The 17,561-nt window shown below is 45.6% G+C and overlaps 1 protein-coding gene across 37 annotated transcripts in view; it reads right to left on the bottom strand.

Moving 5' to 3' along the window:
* Positions 1-16,994, bottom strand: part of LOC129560676 (ankyrin repeat domain-containing protein 26-like) — a 210,309-nt gene extending 193,315 nt beyond the window's left edge. For 28 of the 37 annotated variants that reach the window (XM_088827785.1, XM_088827784.1, XM_088827788.1 and 25 more), the window contains exon 1: positions 1,595-16,993. The gene's annotated coding sequence lies outside the window, so the exon portion shown is untranslated. Of the gene's footprint in view, positions 1-1,594 lie in introns of all 37 variants that reach the window. The other 9 variants (XR_016035243.1, XR_016035239.1, XR_016035240.1 and 6 more) reach the window with 7 other exon arrangements.
* Positions 16,995-17,561: the final 567 nt, after the last annotated feature.

Here is a 17,561-nt window from a genome sequence, read left to right as displayed (position 1 = left end):
ACGGTAGGCTTTACTAATTACCTTACTTTCCTGACAGTTTCAAAGCATTTGGGGGGAGGGGGGGAGAGGAAGAACCTGTTATTTCACTAAAGAAAACGCAACACTATAAGAAGAATTGCATCTCGATTATCTTTTATTTTCAGCTCTATCTTTGGAAGCCAGGCCACTCAAGCTTTTACATCACTTTCCTATCTTGGTACTTCAAACAAACACTTTTCTGTTCTTTTCCTTCTTCTTCTGGAGGAAAAAGATGGCATTGATTTGCTTAAAAGTACGGATGGGAAAAAAAAAAAAAAAAGTACGGATGGAAAGCATTATCTTGAGGAGTAAATGGTTCTTAATAACAGAACTACGGATTCCTCTATCCCTTTGACTGTCAGCACATCACCAAAGGCTAAAAGAAGGCTCAAGAGGGAGGTAACATCCCCCTTGTCAAGTCTGTTTCCTTGCTCCTGCGATATTGGCTTTGCCAAGTAACCCAATTCCCGTAAACAAACATTACAGGTCTCTCCAAACTACTTCTACAAAATAAGATCTTGTTTGACCAACCTTATACAGCAGTCATTTATTTCTATAGCTGCTGAGCTGCTCTGCTGTTCTGTCTGCCTACATTCAGAAGGGAACCAAAATTCAAAATTTCATTTATTCTGGGCCAAAACCCAGACCTTTTGTCCTCCTTCCTAGATATGCTGCAACTTCAAGTTGACTCCTCTGCCTAAATTAGTGGCATATGCTTTTGTTCTTTTAAGAGCGAAAGAAAAAACACCCCTTTTTCTCTTATTGAGGAAGGCACCTAACTCTGATAAAGGCCTCTAGGAAGATGCTACAATGCCTTGACATGTTTGCTGCTGCTGCTGCTGCTGCTAAGTCTCAGAGGCTATGGATGAATCTCTCCGCCCTACCCCAGGGCAAACACACGGAGCGTCCAAGGGGGCAGAGGGGGAAGGCTCGAGGAGGAATATGCAGACTTTGCAAAACTGACGGGAGGGAGGAGAGGGGACAACTTTCAGGACTAGAAACGGGAGGCAGTCCAGATGCTGCGACGCCGCCCGGGCCCCGGGAAGCCCCGACGCCCCCCGCGGGCCCGCGCCCAGCCCTCGGCGCACTGTCCTCCCGCCAGCGGCCGCGGCCTCCCCGCACAGCCCCCAGCGGCCCGGGAGCGCCACACGCCCCCGCGGCGCCGACCGCTCGAGCCCCAGGGCTGGCGCAGGGAGCGCGGCGCGGAGGGAGCGCGGGCCGCCCTCCAACAGGCTGCTCGGCGCGGGCTCGGGACCCAGAGGGTCAACCCCGTCCGCGGGCATCGGCCCGCCGCGCCGCCCAGCCCCAAACTCGGGCTCCCCCGCGCCGCGCCGGCCCGCCGCCCACCCCGAGAAAGCCCCGACACACCCCTCCACAGCGCGGCGCCCACGGCTTCTGTTTCGGCGGCGACGCGAATAACGCTCCCTGAGGAGGAGGGGCCGCGGCTGCTGGTGCCTCCTGGGCACAGGGTCAGACCGAGGAGCGGGCAGCCGCGGCGGCACCTCCTCAGTCCCCACTCCCCACTCCTTTTCCCGCTGCGCCGGACGGGAAGGGGCCTGCACGACCCGGGGCTCACCTCACACCTCGGGGCCGGGCTCCCGGGAGGCTGCGGCGGCGGCCGGCGGCGGCCGCGGGTCCCTCAGGTAAGCGGCATCAGCGAGGAGCGCCGGCGGGCTTTCGCCACGGCCAGGGCGCGGGGGCGGGCGGGGGCGGGGAGCATGCGCGCGCACGTACGGCGCAGGCGCGCTGCGCTCGCTCGGCTGCGCGCTCGCATTTGGAGCTTCTGGGTAGCCGTCAAATCAGAGAAGGCAGTGGCAACCCACTCCAGTACTCTCGCCTGGAAAATCCCATGGCCGGAGGAGCCCTGTAGGCTGCAGTACATGGTGTTGCGAAGAGTCAGACAGGACTGAGCGACTTTACTTTCCCTTTCCACGTTCATGCACTGGAGAAGGAAATGGCAACCCACTCCAGTGTTCTTGCCTGGAGAATGCCAGGGATGGGGGAGCCTGGCGGGCTGCCGTCCCTGGGGTTGCATAGAGTGGGACACGACTGAAGCGACTTAGCAGCAGCAGCAGCATTTTATACAAAGAAAAGTGGAAGTGTTAGTCCCTCTGTCGTGTCCGACTCTTTGCGATCCAATGGACTGTAGCCCACCAGGCTCCTCTGTCCATGGCCTTCTCCAGGCAAGACTACTGGAGTGGATCGCCATTCCCTTCTCCAGGGAATCGTCCCGACCGACCCAGGGATGGAACCCAGGTCTCCTGCACTGCAGTCAGATTCTTTCCTGTTTGAGCCACTAGTGAAACAATCTTTTTTTAAAGGTGCTCCCTAAATGATAATAAATACTGAGCTTCAGTTCAGTTCAGTTCAGTTCAGGGGCTCAGTCGTGTCCGACCCCTTGCAACCCCATGAATCACAGCACGCCAGGCCTCCCTGTCCATCACCAACTCCTGGAGTTCACTCAAACTCATGTCCATCCAGACATCTCATTCTCTGTCGTCCCCTTCTCCCGCCCCCAATCCTTCCCAGCATCAGGGTCTTTTCCAGCCAGTGGAAAAGACTTTTTCAGTCTTTTCACATGAGGTGGCCAAAGTATTGGAGTTTCAGCTTTAGCATCAGTCCTTCCAATGAACACCCAGGATTGATCTCCTTTAGAATGGACTGGTCGGATCTCCTTGCAGTCCAAGGGACTCTCAAGAGTCTTCTCCAGCACCACAGTTCAAAAGCATCAATTCTTCAGCGATCAGCTTTCTTCACAGTCCTAGGGAGTTGTTCAGTTCAGTTCAGTTCAGTTCAGTCGCTCAGTCGTGTCCGACTCTCCGCCACCCCATGAATCACAGCACGCCAGGCCTCCCTGTCCATCACCAACTCCCGGAGTACACTCAAACTCATGTCCACAGAGTCGGTGATGCCATCCAGCCAAAACTGGTCTTTTTCTGGGTGAACCCGTTTTGACACCATCCATGTTAACTGGTAATACATGGTAACTTAGTATTGCATCTACTTACCTCCCCCAGGCCTCCACCCTTGCAAAAGTCTTTGTTTATTCATTATAGGTACAACCTGATCATAAAACATACAACCATACTTAAAACCACTGGGCTGGAATTCAGACAACATAAGATCTCATTTCAGTTTGGACACTCACTGATCCTTTGTTAACTCTAAAGAAAGCAGCGACCTCTATGAGCTTTACTTTTCATTTTCTTTGTAAATGGGAGATACACAAATGCTGCCTACTTCAAAACAATGAAACAATATAAACATAGGGTTTACATTTATTTACCTTGGAAAAGGTAAATTTATTTATTTTAGGAAACATGAGATAATGAGAAACGTCTTTTCTTTTAATTTGGTTAGCTGCTGCCCATAAGAACTGTTGTACACTTCCCAGATGTCCCTTCTAAAACGTTGTTTTTCTCCAGCATTAGTTTATAGTTCTATCACAGTAGATATTTCTACATTGCCTTTTCAAATCCTCCTCATTAGATTTCTTTTTATATTCTTGCATTCTCACTCTGCCTCTCATTACATGGTAGATGCTTCATAAATTTAATTAACTAAATTAGACCAGATCCTAACATTTCCCCAGTTTGGAGTCATCCTTACTCAGGCATGCCATCTACTGGTTCCCTGGTGTATCTGTTGGTGCTGCTGCTAAGTCACTTCAATCGTGTCAATGCAAAGAGCTAGTGCTTTGATAAGCCCAGAAATAATTATTTGTTGGCTGTTAATTTCATACATACGATACATCTGGTAATCTAACTGCTGCTGCTGCTGCTAAGTCGCTTCAGTCGTGTCCGACCCTTAGCGACCCCACGGACTGCAGCCTACCAGGCTCCTCCATCCATGGGATTTTCTAGGCAAGAGTACTGGAGTGGCTTGCCATTGCCTTCTCCGAATTATGTGCTGAGCAAAAGTAATATATACAATGAATTTTTTTAAAAAGCAGATAAAGAATACTACTTTAACAGAAAAATGGAAAAAGGACATACATTTACAAAAGAAATACAAAGGGACAACAAACATATGAAAAGATATTCAACTTTACTAATAAAAACATACAAACATGATACATAACATTTTTGCCAGTCAGATGAGCAAAAAGAAGAAAAGAACACAGCATAGGAGAGGGTGCAGAAAAAAGAATATCTTCAACATTCCCACACTTGGAGATACATTTTTCTTTTTCTTTTGGCTGTCCTTCACGGCTTGCAGAGTCTTAGTTCCCCAAACAAGGACTGAACCCGGACCAAGGCAGTGAAGTGTCTAACCACTAGACCGCCAGGAAATTCTCCATTTTCAAATACTACTGGAGGAAAAGTAAACTAGTTGGTATTTCAAAAAAATAGCTATGGACATCAAAAGCTCTTAAAATGTATACACTCTGATTCAGCAGACCTATTCTACAATTTATTCTAAGCAAGTAAACACACGTACACATGATGTATAACTGAAATGTTAGTACAACACTGTTTATAAAATAAAAACCCAGAGACAATCTGAAAGTCTACCAATAAGGAATTGGTTAAACTACAGCACAACCAACACATAACACACTCACTAAAAATGATGAGCAGGATCTGTATATGCTGACTTGAAAAGACAGGAGCAATACAGTAAGTGAAAAATAAAATTTTAAATGGTTTACAAAACAGCATATAGTCTCCCACTTTTGTCAAAAATATACATACATGAAACAGAATAAAACTACCTGAATTGTTTAAAAATACAATATTATAGGGACTTCCCAGGACTCCACACTTCTACTTCAGGGGGCTCGAGTTTGATCCCTGATCCCTGGTCAGAGAATTAAGGTGCCACAAGCTGCACAGCGTGGTCAAAACACAAAAACAAAACAAAAAAGGAGTAAAGTATTATAAATGCTGAAATGTTATTTTTAAATCTGTCACATGTTATTTGTGTATGGGAAAATTAAGTCTGCTAAATCTGTAAATGTGTGGTGACAATACTACTGCTTGAATCAATGTTTACTGACTGTTGCTTAAGTAACAAGCCAAGGGACACAAAACTGCCCTACTACAGGCAGCAAGAAAAGCAAAAAAAAAAAAAAAAATGATGATAAACTCAGAATGGGTCAAAAATTGATTTTCAATACTGAAAAAAAATCAGATCACCTCTCAGCTGAACCAAATATTATGCACAGTTTAAAAAAAAAAGTTGATATATATTCTAAATTGTTTTTCAATAATATAATGAAACAAATGCTTCTAATCAGGATCACGTGAGTATGGATAGCAACAATCCTTTTTCCTAAGAGAACCATCCTTGAAGAAGCTGTAAGTTTCAGACAGCAGGACACAGAAGATTGAGGAAACCAAGAAACACTGACAAAATACAGCAACTGATTACATAAAGGTTAAAAGATTTTTTGCATTCTTTTTGATATTATATCTTTGACTACAGAAATCTGCAGAATCTCAGCTGAATAAGGGAATTGCTGGATTCACTGGAGGGAACAGTCTCAGGCGCCAAGGACCAGTAGAAAATGAGGGGTCTGGAAACAGTTTTCCATGCCCTAACCCTGAGAAAAGAGACATTCACTTCTTTACAGAACAATACAAGATATGTGGGAAAACTAATTTCAGATTAAGTGACCTGATGATTATTTCATCAGAAAACAAAAAGGACTAGATACACTTAACCCTACACTTTAATTTTTATCAATGTGTAACATCAGGAATCTGATATTCCCCAATTTACCAGTTCTCTTGTGAAGATAAAAAGTAAAAGCCCCTAAAATAAGGTGAGTATTTGTCCTGAAGAACAGCAATAAAGGGGATGCAGTCTTGGAACTGTCTTCAGAGGCTGGCTACAAAGCCAGACCCAAAGAACTCAGCTGGGAAAAGCAGGAGATGGCAACTGTGAAGAGGAAAGAAAGCACGCTGAATCCCAGAAGAGACAATGACAAAAGTGGGCCCTGGGGGCTTGCAGCAAGTGGGCCCTTGTTGCAGCAAGGCCCTGCAACAAAAGATGTTAGCAATTCTATTCCAATTCACACTTCCTGTACAGAAAGTGATTCCTTTCCTCTTTCTCAGCTTAGATTTACTTATCTTGACACACTATAAATGTACGTAACATCTTGCGTTTCCAATTCAGAAATTAAAGGTTGCCTCAAACACACTGGCTACAATGGGAACAGGAGGATATTCTTTTGTCTTCTTTCAGAGTTTTCCAAGACTGCATTATAAGGATTAGCAATCATTACCTCTGAAGCTGCTTCTCTCAAGGAACATAAACAGCAAAGTACACACTGAGAACATATCACTGCTCAAAGTGCTCGATTCCTTTTCCTAAAACTCATGTGGGTTTTGGCCTTTTGTTTTCCATATCTTATTTTTTTTAAATAAATTCACTCTCAGGATACTGTTCTCTGGTTGCTAAAGTTTATATAGCTCCATATTTAATTCTTAGGGCCTAGATTCTTACTAATCTCAAGGTATCACTTTGCTACTTTATCTAATTTTTAAAGTCCATCTAGTCATCTACTGATTACAAAAGATAATCTAATCTTCCAGTGTGCTGAGTGATGGGGCTTAAAAAAATACAGGGAAAACATTCAAGTTCAAGATTAAAATGAACAGTAGGCATCAAAATCCAGTCCATCTTACAAAGTATACATTACTTTTAAGACTAGAGAAAGCAGAAGCAGAAGATCTTTTAAAACGAAAAGCAAAACTGGAAAGTTGAAAGATGGCCAGAATCTGGACTTTAAAATTAAAAAAAAAAAAAAAAAAAATCTGGTTGAAATTCCATCCTGGTTTCCCTTTTTCATTAAAATGTGTTCAGAAAATGCTCTAATATCAAGCTCCTGATTTTCCCCCCACTTTAGCATGGTTGCATGTTTTGACTATAAAATTAGTTTAATGAGATAAACTTCGGGGACCAAGATTTTTTTAGGCCTACTAGCCTAGTTGTTTTTTCTTAAACTTCATTCACAGTGCATTCCTTGGATCCACCAAAACTGTTGCTAGTTCTCAGCATAACTCAAAGATTGTAACTCAAAGATAGATTCATCATTTCTGATGCAACAGTCAGTTGAAAGTGTTTTCTAGTCAAAGAAGAGTTAGTTGTTGCTCTTCAAACATTCATTCCTAACTTCTGGAAATGCCACTATTAAAAACCTTCACTTCTTTCCTCAAGACGCTGTGACCCTTCTCACAAATCTATACTGAACAATTCCTCTCATACATATTTCAAAGTCTTGCTTTTCATTTGCACTACTGCTCTTTTTGTGGCCAACTGCAGCTTTAAACGTCTCTAATTCTAGAGATTTAGGGGTTAAAAAACACTTGAGGCCAACACTGCTCGTCCCTGTGAAAGAAGGGAAAGATGCAGTAAGAACTGTTTCCTATCACAAGTCTCCTGAAGAAAATAAAGTCAACAGCAGTCTAACATCAACAAACTAACAAGCTCAGAGTACGTTTTCAGTATGAAATCTCATAGGTTTACTAACACATACGAAACTTAAGTTGGAGAGAGAGATCCTTTGCCTGTGAAGTGGGCAACAGAGGACTTACAGGGAATTTAAAAGCCCCTCTCTCTGCCCAATGATGAGGCTCTCACAGCACTGTGCTATACAAAGAACGAACGTGCACTTTACTGTTTATCTTCCCCGCAAGGCTCCCTACTTCAAATATCTCAATCATGGCTGGGGATCTCTCTACAAAAATCCACCTCCATGTTCAAAGCACAAAACAAAGTTCAGAGGAACACAGTACCTAAGATGAAAAAGGGATGAAAGAACCTACAGTCCTTTCTTCTTCTATTAATAGGGCACTGGTAGATTCTGGAGAGACGTACAGGCAGGGAATGTCAGTGGACGAGAAAAAAATAAATAACGGAGGAGGAGGAAAGAGAAGGTAGGACGGTAGGCTTTACTAATTACCTTACTTTCCTGACAGTTTCAAAGCATTTGGGGGGAGGGGGGGAGAGGAAGAACCTGTTATTTCACTAAAGAAAACGCAACACTATAAGAAGAATTGCATCTCGATTATCTTTTATTTTCAGCTCTATCTTTGGAAGCCAGGCCACTCAAGCTTTTACATCACTTTCCTATCTTGGTACTTCAAACAAACACTTTTCTGTTCTTTTCCTTCTTCTTCTGGAGGAAAAAGATGGCATTGATTTGCTTAAAAGTACGGATGGGAAAAAAAAAAAAAAAAGTACGGATGGAAAGCATTATCTTGAGGAGTAAATGGTTCTTAATAACAGAACTACGGATTCCTCTATCCCTTTGACTGTCAGCACATCACCAAAGGCTAAAAGAAGGCTCAAGAGGGAGGTAACATCCCCCTTGTCAAGTCTGTTTCCTTGCTCCTGCGATATTGGCTTTGCCAAGTAACCCAATTCCCGTAAACAAACATTACAGGTCTCTCCAAACTACTTCTACAAAATAAGATCTTGTTTGACCAACCTTATACAGCAGTCATTTATTTCTATAGCTGCTGAGCTGCTCTGCTGTTCTGTCTGCCTACATTCAGAAGGGAACCAAAATTCAAAATTTCATTTATTCTGGGCCAAAACCCAGACCTTTTGTCCTCCTTCCTAGATATGCTGCAACTTCAAGTTGACTCCTCTGCCTAAATTAGTGGCATATGCTTTTGTTCTTTTAAGAGCGAAAGAAAAAACACCCCTTTTTCTCTTATTGAGGAAGGCACCTAACTCTGATAAAGGCCTCTAGGAAGATGCTACAATGCCTTGACATGTTTGCTGCTGCTGCTGCTGCTGCTAAGTCTCAGAGGCTATGGATGAATCTCTCCGCCCTACCCCAGGGCAAACACACGGAGCGTCCAAGGGGGCAGAGGGGGAAGGCTCGAGGAGGAATATGCAGACTTTGCAAAACTGACGGGAGGGAGGAGAGGGGACAACTTTCAGGACTAGAAACGGGAGGCAGTCCAGATGCTGCGACGCCGCCCGGGCCCCGGGAAGCCCCGACGCCCCCCGCGGGCCCGCGCCCAGCCCTCGGCGCACTGTCCTCCCGCCAGCGGCCGCGGCCTCCCCGCACAGCCCCCAGCGGCCCGGGAGCGCCACACGCCCCCGCGGCGCCGACCGCTCGAGCCCCAGGGCTGGCGCAGGGAGCGCGGCGCGGAGGGAGCGCGGGCCGCCCTCCAACAGGCTGCTCGGCGCGGGCTCGGGACCCAGAGGGTCAACCCCGTCCGCGGGCATCGGCCCGCCGCGCCGCCCAGCCCCAAACTCGGGCTCCCCCGCGCCGCGCCGGCCCGCCGCCCACCCCGAGAAAGCCCCGACACACCCCTCCACAGCGCGGCGCCCACGGCTTCTGTTTCGGCGGCGACGCGAATAACGCTCCCTGAGGAGGAGGGGCCGCGGCTGCTGGTGCCTCCTGGGCACAGGGGCAGACCGAGGAGCGGGCAGCCGCGGCGGCACCTCCTCAGTCCCCACTCCCCACTCCTTTTCCCGCTGCGCCGGACGGGAAGGGGCCTGCACGACCCGGGGCTCACCTCACACCTCGGGGCCGGGCTCCCGGGAGGCTGCGGCGGCGGCCGGCGGCGGCCGCGGGTCCCTCAGGTAAGCGGCATCAGCGAGGAGCGCCGGCGGGCTTTCGCCACGGCCAGGGCGCGGGGGCGGGCGGGGGCGGGGAGCATGCGCGCGCACGTACGGCGCAGGCGCGCTGCGCTCGCTCGGCTGCGCGCTCGCATTTGGAGCTTCTGGGTAGCCGTCAAATCAGAGAAGGCAGTGGCAACCCACTCCAGTACTCTCGCCTGGAAAATCCCATGGCCGGAGGAGCCCTGTAGGCTGCAGTACATGGTGTTGCGAAGAGTCAGACAGGACTGAGCGACTTTACTTTCCCTTTCCACGTTCATGCACTGGAGAAGGAAATGGCAACCCACTCCAGTGTTCTTGCCTGGAGAATGCCAGGGATGGGGGAGCCTGGCGGGCTGCCGTCCCTGGGGTTGCATAGAGTGGGACACGACTGAAGCGACTTAGCAGCAGCAGCAGCATTTTATACAAAGAAAAGTGGAAGTGTTAGTCCCTCTGTCGTGTCCGACTCTTTGCGATCCAATGGACTGTAGCCCACCAGGCTCCTCTGTCCATGGCCTTCTCCAGGCAAGACTACTGGAGTGGATCGCCATTCCCTTCTCCAGGGAATCGTCCCGACCGACCCAGGGATGGAACCCAGGTCTCCTGCACTGCAGTCAGATTCTTTCCTGTTTGAGCCACTAGTGAAACAATCTTTTTTTAAAGGTGCTCCCTAAATGATAATAAATACTGAGCTTCAGTTCAGTTCAGTTCAGTTCAGGGGCTCAGTCGTGTCCGACCCCTTGCAACCCCATGAATCACAGCACGCCAGGCCTCCCTGTCCATCACCAACTCCTGGAGTTCACTCAAACTCATGTCCATCCAGACATCTCATTCTCTGTCGTCCCCTTCTCCCGCCCCCAATCCTTCCCAGCATCAGGGTCTTTTCCAGCCAGTGGAAAAGACTTTTTCAGTCTTTTCACATGAGGTGGCCAAAGTATTGGAGTTTCAGCTTTAGCATCAGTCCTTCCAATGAACACCCAGGATTGATCTCCTTTAGAATGGACTGGTCGGATCTCCTTGCAGTCCAAGGGACTCTCAAGAGTCTTCTCCAGCACCACAGTTCAAAAGCATCAATTCTTCAGCGATCAGCTTTCTTCACAGTCCTAGGGAGTTGTTCAGTTCAGTTCAGTTCAGTTCAGTTCAGTCGCTCAGTCGTGTCCGACTCTCCGCCACCCCATGAATCACAGCACGCCAGGCCTCCCTGTCCATCACCAACTCCCGGAGTACACTCAAACTCATGTCCACAGAGTCGGTGATGCCATCCAGCCAAAACTGGTCTTTTTCTGGGTGAACCCGTTTTGACACCATCCATGTTAACTGGTAATACATGGTAACTTAGTATTGCATCTACTTACCTCCCCCAGGCCTCCACCCTTGCAAAAGTCTTTGTTTATTCATTATAGGTACAACCTGATCATAAAACATACAACCATACTTAAAACCACTGGGCTGGAATTCAGACAACATAAGATCTCATTTCAGTTTGGACACTCACTGATCCTTTGTTAACTCTAAAGAAAGCAGCGACCTCTATGAGCTTTACTTTTCATTTTCTTTGTAAATGGGAGATACACAAATGCTGCCTACTTCAAAACAATGAAACAATATAAACATAGGGTTTACATTTATTTACCTTGGAAAAGGTAAATTTATTTATTTTAGGAAACATGAGATAATGAGAAACGTCTTTTCTTTTAATTTGGTTAGCTGCTGCCCATAAGAACTGTTGTACACTTCCCAGATGTCCCTTCTAAAACGTTGTTTTTCTCCAGCATTAGTTTATAGTTCTATCACAGTAGATATTTCTACATTGCCTTTTCAAATCCTCCTCATTAGATTTCTTTTTATATTCTTGCATTCTCACTCTGCCTCTCATTACATGGTAGATGCTTCATAAATTTAATTAACTAAATTAGACCAGATCCTAACATTTCCCCAGTTTGGAGTCATCCTTACTCAGGCATGCCATCTACTGGTTCCCTGGTGTATCTGTTGGTGCTGCTGCTAAGTCACTTCAATCGTGTCAATGCAAAGAGCTAGTGCTTTGATAAGCCCAGAAATAATTATTTGTTGGCTGTTAATTTCATACATACGATACATCTGGTAATCTAACTGCTGCTGCTGCTGCTAAGTCGCTTCAGTCGTGTCCGACCCTTAGCGACCCCACGGACTGCAGCCTACCAGGCTCCTCCATCCATGGGATTTTCTAGGCAAGAGTACTGGAGTGGCTTGCCATTGCCTTCTCCGAATTATGTGCTGAGCAAAAGTAATATATACAATGAATTTTTTTAAAAAGCAGATAAAGAATACTACTTTAACAGAAAAATGGAAAAAGGACATACATTTACAAAAGAAATACAAAGGGACAACAAACATATGAAAAGATATTCAACTTTACTAATAAAAACATACAAACATGATACATAACATTTTTGCCAGTCAGATGAGCAAAAAGAAGAAAAGAACACAGCATAGGAGAGGGTGCAGAAAAAAGAATATCTTCAACATTCCCACACTTGGAGATACATTTTTCTTTTTCTTTTGGCTGTCCTTCACGGCTTGCAGAGTCTTAGTTCCCCAAACAAGGACTGAACCCGGACCAAGGCAGTGAAGTGTCTAACCACTAGACCGCCAGGAAATTCTCCATTTTCAAATACTACTGGAGGAAAAGTAAACTAGTTGGTATTTCAAAAAAATAGCTATGGACATCAAAAGCTCTTAAAATGTATACACTCTGATTCAGCAGACCTATTCTACAATTTATTCTAAGCAAGTAAACACAAGTACACATGATGTATAACTGAAATGTTAGTACAACACTGTTTATAAAATAAAAACCCAGAGACAATCTGAAAGTCTACCAATAAGGAATTGGTTAAACTACAGCACAACCAACACATAACACACTCACTAAAAATGATGAGCAGGATCTGTATATGCTGACTTGAAAAGACAGGAGCAATACAGTAAGTGAAAAATAAAATTTTAAATGGTTTACAAAACAGCATATAGTCTCCCACTTTTGTCAAAAATATACATACATGAAACAGAATAAAACTACCTGAATTGTTTAAAAATACAATATTATAGGGACTTCCCAGGACTCCACACTTCTACTTCAGGGGGCTCGAGTTTGATCCCTGATCCCTGGTCAGAGAATTAAGGTGCCACAAGCTGCACAGCGTGGTCAAAACACAAAAACAAAACAAAAAAGGAGTAAAGTATTATAAATGCTGAAATGTTATTTTTAAATCTGTCACATGTTATTTGTGTATGGGAAAATTAAGTCTGCTAAATCTGTAAATGTGTGGTGACAATACTACTGCTTGAATCAATGTTTACTGACTGTTGCTTAAGTAACAAGCCAAGGGACACAAAACTGCCCTACTACAGGCAGCAAGAAAAGCAAAAAAAAAAAAAAAAAAAAATGATGATAAACTCAGAATGGGTCAAAAATTGATTTTCAATACTGAAAAAAAATCAGATCACCTCTCAGCTGAACCAAATATTATGCACAGTTTAAAAAAAAAAGTTGATATATATTCTAAATTGTTTTCCAATAATATAATGAAACAAATGCTTCTAATCAGGATCACGTGAGTATGGATAGCAACAATCCTTTTTCCTAAGAGAACCATCCTTGAAGAAGCTGTAAGTTTCAGACAGCAGGACACAGAAGATTGAGGAAACCAAGAAACACTGACAAAATACAGCAACTGATTACATAAAGGTTAAAAGATTTTTTGCATTCTTTTTGATATTATATCTTTGACTACAGAAATCTGCAGAATCTCAGCTGAATAAGGGAATTGCTGGATTCACTGGAGGGAACAGTCTCAGGCGCCAAGGACCAGTAGAAAATGAGGGGTCTGGAAACAGTTTTCCATGCCCTAACCCTGAGAAAAGAGACATTCACTTCTTTACAGAACAATACAAGATATGTGGGAAAACTAATTTCAGATTAAGTGACCTGATGATTATTTCATCAGAAAACAAAAAGGACTAGATACACTTAACCCTACACTTTAATTTTTATCAATGTGTAACATCAGGAATCTGATATTCCCCAATTTACCAGTTCTCTTGTGAAGATAAAAAGTAAAAGCCCCTAAAATAAGGTGAGTATTTGTCCTGAAGAACAGCAATAAAGGGGATGCAGTCTTGGAACTGTCTTCAGAGGCTGGCTACAAAGCCAGACCCAAAGAACTCAGCTGGGAAAAGCAGGAGATGGCAACTGTGAAGAGGAAAGAAAGCAGGCTGAATCCCAGAAGAGACAATGACAAAAGTGGGCCCTGGGGGCTTGCAGCAAGTGGGCCCTTGTTGCAGCAAGGCCCTGCAACAAAAGATGTTAGCAATTCTATTCCAATTCACACTTCCTGTACAGAAAGTGATTCCTTTCCTCTTTCTCAGCTTAGATTTACTTATCTTGACACACTATAAATGTACGTAACATCTTGCGTTTCCAATTCAGAAATTAAAGGTTGCCTCAAACACACTGGCTACAATGGGAACAGGAGGATATTCTTTTGTCTTCTTTCAGAGTTTTCCAAGACTGCATTATAAGGATTAGCAATCATTACCTCTGAAGCTGCTTCTCTCAAGGAACATAAACAGCAAAGTACACACTGAGAACATATCACTGCTCAAAGTGCTCGATTCCTTTTCCTAAAACTCATGTGGGTTTTGGCCTTTTGTTTTCCATATCTTATTTTTTTTAAATAAATTCACTCTCAGGATACTGTTCTCTGGTTGCTAAAGTTTATATAGCTCCATATTTAATTCTTAGGGCCTAGATTCTTACTAATCTCAAGGTATCACTTTGCTACTTTATCTAATTTTTAAAGTCCATCTAGTCATCTACTGATTACAAAAGATAATCTAATCTTCCAGTGTGCTGAGTGATGGGGCTTAAAAAAATACAGGGAAAACATTCAAGTTCAAGATTAAAATGAACAGTAGGCATCAAAATCCAGTCCATCTTACAAAGTATACATTACTTTTAAGACTAGAGAAAGCAGAAGCAGAAGATCTTTTAAAACGAAAAGCAAAACTGGAAAGTTGAAAGATGGCCAGAATCTGGACTTTAAAATTAAAAAAAAAAAAAAAAAAATCTGGTTGAAATTCCATCCTGGTTTCCCTTTTTCATTAAAATGTGTTCAGAAAATGCTCTAATATCAAGCTCCTGATTTTCCCCCCACTTTAGCATGGTTGCATGTTTTGACTATAAAATTAGTTTAATGAGATAAACTTCGGGGACCAAGATTTTTTTAGGCCTACTAGCCTAGTTGTTTTTTCTTAAACTTCATTCACAGTGCATTCCTTGGATCCACCAAAACTGTTGCTAGTTCTCAGCATAACTCAAAGATTGTAACTCAAAGATAGATTCATCATTTCTGATGCAACAGTCAGTTGAAAGTGTTTTCTAGTCAAAGAAGAGTTAGTTGTTGCTCTTCAAACATTCATTCCTAACTTCTGGAAATGCCACTATTAAAAACCTTCACTTCTTCCCTCAAGACGCTGTGACCCTTCTCACAAATCTATACTGAACAATTCCTCTCATACATATTTCAAAGTCTTGCTTTTCATTTGCACTACTGCTCTTTTTGTGGCCAACTGCAGCTTTAAACGTCTCTAATTCTAGAGATTTAGGGGTTAAAAAACACTTGAGGCCAACACTGCTCGTCCCTGTGAAAGAAGGGAAAGATGCAGTAAGAACTGTTTCCTATCACAAGTCTCCTGAAGAAAATAAAGTCAACAGCAGTCTAACATCAACAAACTAACAAGCTCAGAGTACGTTTTCAGTATGAAATCTCATAGGTTTACTAACACATACGAAACTTAAGTTGGAGAGAGAGATCCTTTGCCTGTGAAGTGGGCAACAGAGGACTTACAGGGAATTTAAAAGCCCCTCTCTCTGCCCAATGATGAGGCTCTCACAGCACTGTGCTATACAAAGAACGAACGTGCACTTTACTGTTTATCTTCCCCGCAAGGCTCCCTACTTCAAATATCTCAATCATGGCTGGGGATCTCTCTACAAAAATCCACCTCCATGTTCAAAGCACAAAACAAAGTTCAGAGGAACACAGTACCTAAGATGAAAAAGGGATGAAAGAACCTACAGTCCTTTCTTCTTCTATTAATAGGGCACTGGTAGATTCTGGAGAGACGTACAGGCAGGGAATGTCAGTGGACGAGAAAAAAATAAATAACGGAGGAGGAGGAAAGAGAAGGTAGGACGGTAGGCTTTACTAATTACCTTACTTTCCTGACAGTTTCAAAGCATTTGGGGGGAGGGGGGGAGAGGAAGAACCTGTTATTTCACTAAAGAAAACGCAACACTATAAGAAGAATTGCATCTCGATTATCTTTTATTTTCAGCTCTATCTTTGGAAGCCAGGCCACTCAAGCTTTTACATCACTTTCCTATCTTGGTACTTCAAACAAACACTTTTCTGTTCTTTTCCTTCTTCTTCTGGAGGAAAAAGATGGCATTGATTTGCTTAAAAGTACGGATGGGAAAAAAAAAAAAAAAGTACGGATGGAAAGCATTATCTTGAGGAGTAAATGGTTCTTAATAACAGAACTACGGATTCCTCTATCCCTTTGACTGTCAGCACATCACCAAAGGCTAAAAGAAGGCTCAAGAGGGAGGTAACATCCCCCTTGTCAAGTCTGTTTCCTTGCTCCTGCGATATTGGCTTTGCCAAGTAACCCAATTCCCGTAAACAAACATTACAGGTCTCTCCAAACTACTTCTACAAAATAAGATCTTGTTTGACCAACCTTATACAGCAGTCATTTATTTCTATAGCTGCTGAGCTGCTCTGCTGTTCTGTCTGCCTACATTCAGAAGGGAACCAAAATTCAAAATTTCATTTATTCTGGGCCAAAACCCAGACCTTTTGTCCTCCTTCCTAGATATGCTGCAACTTCAAGTTGACTCCTCTGCCTAAATTAGTGGCATATGCTTTTGTTCTTTTAAGAGCGAAAGAAAAAACACCCCTTTTTCTCTTATTGAGGAAGGCACCTAACTCTGATAAAGGCCTCTAGGAAGATGCTACAATGCCTTGACATGTTTGCTGCTGCTGCTGCTGCTGCTAAGTCTCAGAGGCTATGGATGAATCTCTCCGCCCTACCCCAGGGCAAACACACGGAGCGTCCAAGGGGGCAGAGGGGGAAGGCTCGAGGAGGAATATGCAGACTTTGCAAAACTGACGGGAGGGAGGAGAGGGGACAGCTTTCAGGACTAGAAACGGGAGGCAGTCCAGATGCTGCGACGCCGCCCGGGCCCCGGGAAGCCCCGACGCCCCCCGCGGGCCCGCGCCCAGCCCTCGGCGCACTGTCCTCCCGCCAGCGGCCGCGGCCTCCCCGCACAGCCCCCAGCGGCCCGGGAGCGCCACACGCCCCCGCGGCGCCGACCGCTCGAGCCCCAGGGCTGGCGCAGGGAGCGCGGCGCGGAGGGAGCGCGGGCCGCCCTCCAACAGGCTGCTCGGCGCGGGCTCGGGACCCAGAGGGTCAACCCCGTCCGCGGGCATCGGCCCGCCGCGCCGCCCAGCCCCAAACTCGGGCTCCCCCGCGCCGCGCCGGCCCGCCGCCCACCCCGAGAAAGCCCCGACACACCCCTCCACAGCGCGGCGCCCACGGCTTCTGTTTCGGCGGCGACGCGAATAACGCTCCCTGAGGAGGAGGGGCCGCGGCTGCTGGTGCCTCCTGGGCACAGGGTCAGACCGAGGAGCGGGCAGCCGCGGCGGCACCTCCTCAGTCCCCACTCCCCACTCCTTTTCCCGCTGCGCCGGACGGGAAGGGGCCTGCACGACCCGGGGCTCACCTCACACCTCGGGGCCGGGCTCCCGGGAGGCTGCGGCGGCGGCCGGCGGCGGCCGGCGGCGGCCGCGGGTCCCTCAGGTAAGCGGCATCAGCGAGGAGCGCCGGCGGGCTTTCGCCACGGCCAGGGCGCGGGGGCGGGCGGGGGCGGG

This window comes from Moschus berezovskii, chromosome 18 (assembly GCF_049115385.1).
Source record: "Moschus berezovskii isolate FMDL1 chromosome 18, NW_MosBer_1.0, whole genome shotgun sequence".
NCBI classification, from domain to species: Eukaryota; Metazoa; Chordata; class Mammalia; order Artiodactyla; family Moschidae; genus Moschus; species Moschus berezovskii.
The sequence above is the reverse complement of the archived record's forward strand: the minus strand, read 5'-3'. Positions and strand labels throughout refer to the sequence as shown.